This window comes from Hordeum vulgare, chromosome 2H (assembly GCF_904849725.1).
Source record: "Hordeum vulgare subsp. vulgare chromosome 2H, MorexV3_pseudomolecules_assembly, whole genome shotgun sequence".
Taxonomy (NCBI): Eukaryota; Viridiplantae; Streptophyta; class Magnoliopsida; order Poales; family Poaceae; genus Hordeum; species Hordeum vulgare.
Window position 1 is genome coordinate 544823529 of NC_058519.1, and position 4649 is coordinate 544828177.

The window sequence follows — 4649 nt, forward strand, 5'->3', positions numbered from 1 at the left end:
GACGTTCTCCATCAGCGGATGCTTGCGAGAGGGGTTAATCATAAGTGGGAGGTTTGTCCAAGTAAGAGCATCTCCAACAGCCGCGCTATACAAGTGCCGCGCCATAAAAAAGGCAGTTTTAGCGCGCGCGCAATGCGGCGGCTGCTCGAGCGGGCGCGCAAAAACGGCGCGCGCGCCATTTTCAGTTCAGCGCGCTGGCCGAAACGCAATCCCGCGCCCATTATTTGCTGCGCCGGCTCCCGCGCGCACGACTCTCACGCGCTCGCTTGTGTTCTCTCCTGACTCTCCCGCGCTCGCTCCAGCTCTCTCCTGCGCTCACTCCTGCACTCTCGCGACCGCGCCGCCGCCCCCATCCGACCGCGCCGCCGCCGCCGCTCGCGCCCGTTCAACGCTTCCCCGGCCTATCCCCGCGCCGCCGTCGTCGCCCGCCCGCCGGCGACCACTGAAGCGCTGAACGGTCTGTCTCCGCTGCGGCCGCCGCTCGCGCCCCCCGGCGACCGTTCAGGCGCTTCCCCGGCCTCCCCGCGCTTCCGCCCCACCCCCCCCCCTAGTCCGGCCGGCCCTCGCGCGCCTCCGACGTCCGAGGAACAGCGCCCGAGCGCTCGCTGCCGCGCCGCGCCCGCAAGGTGTTCGACAAAACGCCTACAAGGTATGTATTGCTCCAAACTTTATGAATTTGGTGCATGTTTTGAATTGTAGTTTTTATAGTATAGTATTGAACATTGTAGATGAGTTCGTCGTATGATTCTTCCGAAGAAGAATTTGATATGGAAGAGGAGGAGGATCTTGCAATGATCATAGCTATGCATATCAATTAAAAACCGAAGCACGGTGGTTCGGTTATGGGTCGGGAATTTTTTTGGAGAGATAGGATTGATGCCCATAACAGATTGATGAAGAACTATTTCGTGGAGAATCCCACATACCCGGAGTCGTATTTTCGTCGCCGGTTTAGGATGAGCACAGACTTGTTCAACTGCATTGCAGAGAAACTAGCGAGCCATGACCGGTTTTTCCAGCAAAGGAGGAATGCCGCCGGAGAGCTCGGGCATAGCACCTTTCTGAAGGTGACAGCCGCTTTGCGTATGTTGGCACGGTATCCCGGCTGATCTAGTTGATGATCACTTGGCTATGGGTGAGAGCCAAGCCATCATGTGTGTCAAGCTCTTTGCAGTGGTTGTGTTTTATTGCATTATTTGTTGTACTGAACGATAAACTATTTGTTTGAGTTGTAATAACTATTTATTGTTGATTTATTTTATTTGTTTGATCATTTTTCTCCTATTTTTTGAAATGTATATGTGGTTTGTGCGTGCTGCACGCGCTGCATTTTTGGGCACTGCTAGAGCAGCGCGCGCAGCGCTGCATTATAGCGCGGCTATTGGAGCCAGCGCCTATCCCTGCGCTAAACCAGCCGGCGCGCGCGCTGTAAATACATTTTTTGGGCGCGGTGCGAAGCGCGGCTGTTGGAGATGCTCTAAGGGCAGCACCCAAGCACCGGTCCACCCACATATCAAACTATCAAAGTAGCGAACGCGAATCATATGAACATGATGAAAACTAGCTTGACAGAAATTCCCATGTGTCCTCGGGAGCGCTTTACCTCCTATAAGAGTTTGTCCAGGCTTGCCCCTTTGCTACAAAAGGGATTGGGCCACTTTGCTGCACCGTTGTTACTATTGTTATTTGCTACTTGCTACAAATCACCTTATCACACAACTATCTGTTACCGACAATTTCTGTGCTTGCAGAGAATACCTTGCTGAAAACCACTTGTCAGATCCTTGTGCTCCTCGTTGGGTTCGACACTCTTACTTATCGAAAGGACTACGATAGATCCCCTACACTTGTGGGTCATTAGACCCCCAAACTCTAACCTTTTCTTTCTAGCCCCTTCGAATCTCGAGGATGAGATTCATTTTAAGTATGGTAGGTTAGTAACATCCCAAACTTTGGAATGTTATATTAATAATGATTGATTGTTCGAATGAATTTGAGTGAAATTTGAAACTTGTGAATGAGAGGGAATAAAATGACTTTCCCTTTTGATTTTGAATTCGATTTCATCCAATACAAACCATTGAGAGAAGATGACATGACTTCTTCAAAATAAAGGATTTGAAAAGTGGAATTGAAAGCTATTGAAAGTTTTCTATTTAACACTTGGCTCTATTTTAAAGTTTAAATAAATTCATATTCCCTTGCCCAAATTCACAAAAAATGAGAGGAGGAACATGACCCTCCATGACAGGGTGATTTTGTGAACTTGTTTAAGCCATAAAACCCAGGGGGTTAGTTGAAAAAAATGCAAAAAAGAAAATAAATCAATTTAGGGATTTTCTGGAAAACATTTTTTAGAAGTATTTATTTTGGCCGTGGAAAAATGTTAATCTTATTGGATTTATTTTTCTGATAATTTTGATATATAATACTCCTATATTTGGAGTTATATTTATTTTCCTTTTTATGTTTTAGTTTCCTGTTTTAAATAAAAAGAAAAAAAGGAGCTTTCATAGGAAAGTGGTGCGCTCAGTAGGAAAGTTTTGCCGCGCCCCGTTAGCCAGATCTGACCCAAATCTCTCCCTCGCGAATCCGATCTCATTTCGGATCGGCCGCCCGATCCCCTTGCCGCTCTCTCCCTCCCGCTGCCACTCGGCCCCACCGCCCAACCGCATCCACCGGCGGTCGTCACTTTCCTTTCTTCCCCACGCCTTCCTTTGCCGGAACACCACCGGATCTGCCGCGGATCCCTCCTCCCCTTCCCTACCCGAGCACCCGAGTCCCCTATAAGAATCCCCACCTCCCCCGCACTCCATTTCACCCCAAGCCCCGCGCTCCCCCTTGCCAGAGCACCACCGCACGCACTCGCCGGAGATGTGCCTCCAACCGAGCCTCTTCGAGCTTGAGCCGTTCGGCCCCGACCTCCCTAGCCACCTTCGCCACCTCCACTGGCCTCGCCTCGCTACCCCGCGTCCACCGGTGCCCTCGCCATCGCCGGAGGACCACCGGAGCCTCAGCCCCGACCACCACCGAGCTCCGATCGCCGACGACCTCGCCGGAGTTCACCAAACCACCACGGCGAGCATAGCCACCCCTTGTCCACCGTTGGATCTGGATCTGATGATCCAGATTAGATTTGTTAAACAGCAAAACATTTTCTTCTACTTTGAGAGCATCCACTCGTTTAGCTAACCCACGAACACCTTCCAGCCACTCACGAGACGCCACATAGCCTTATCCATTCGTTAGATTTGTTTTTCTATTTTCTGTTTTAGTTTTAAAATCACAAAGAGTTCAAATTTTATAATAGCTATAAATTTTATGTTTTAATTTGTTTTTGAGTGATTATTTTTGCATTGTGTCACAAATTTTGTCTAGTTTCTGTAGATATAAAGTTTGACCATGTTTGAGTAGTTCAAATTTGAATTAAAACAGATTTGATTCAAATCTTGTTTTCTAAATATCTTGAGTTTAAAAATAGGTTTTGAGTTGATTATTTTTGTTACTGGTCACTAGTGACCTTGTTTATCTCTAGATATAATTTCAGAATTTTTAGAGTATTTTAAATTAATATTTTAAGCAAAACAGATTCTGTTTTAGTTCTTTTTAGGAGCTTTGCTATTTCTTTTCTTTTAATTGTTTTAATTTTATTTTATATTAGTAGACAAGTTTTACTTTATTTCTGTTTGTTAACATTAGTATTACAACCAAAATTATTTTATTTTATTTATTGTTATTTGATAGCATGAAATCAATTCTAGTTCTATAATAACTTGCAAATTGATTTCATTGCTAGTTTGATTTCTTATTTGAAAATACTTTCAAATAATATTGTTTTATAAGTTTTATTTTTTGTTAATTTTTGTTTAGATCAGAAACAATTTGTATTAAAGTTGAAACTGTTTTTGATTTAATTCAAGTTAACCTTGTTTAGTTCATAAGTAGAGCTCGATAAAAGATTTTCCATTAGTTCTTTTGCTAACAAAATTTGACGAAAAATACTTTCTGTTATCTTAGTTGTTTTATATTTTTGTTTTCAGTTATTTTACTATTTTAGTATTTTCTTTGCTGCTAAGTTTAATTATGACAAAAACTATTTTGTGTTGTTTTAGTAGAAGACTCCAGAGTTTTCTTTGAAGTTTCTATTGGATTCTTATTTGATCTTTCTTATTGATTTTATTGAAATTGTTGTTTGTTATTGATTGTTAGGATGATTGCTAGTATGCTTGCTTATGTGAATACTATGTTTGATTATAGATTTCAATGGAGAGTGACGAATAGTTCTATCAAGTTATATTATGTGAGCGATATTTATCTTCATCAACCTCGCCAGGCAAGTTCACATTGATCATCTTTTTACCTATGGTTTTATTGCATTAGTTCAACCTCCTCCACCCAGTGCATGCAAAGTAGGTACTTGGAAATTTGGTTCTTGATGTAGTATCTTGTGGTAGGCACCCATAAACCCTTGTTACTTTGGTCGGGACGTTATTTTGCTATGCTCCTAGTAGACATGGTTTGGTTGAGTGTTTATCATGAGTGTTGTGATAACTTAATAATCAAGACCTGAAGACTTCAAGACTTTCAAGACCTCGCGATGCAATATACCTCTGGGTGAAGGATGGTTCAGATGGGCACCTTGGAGAAGC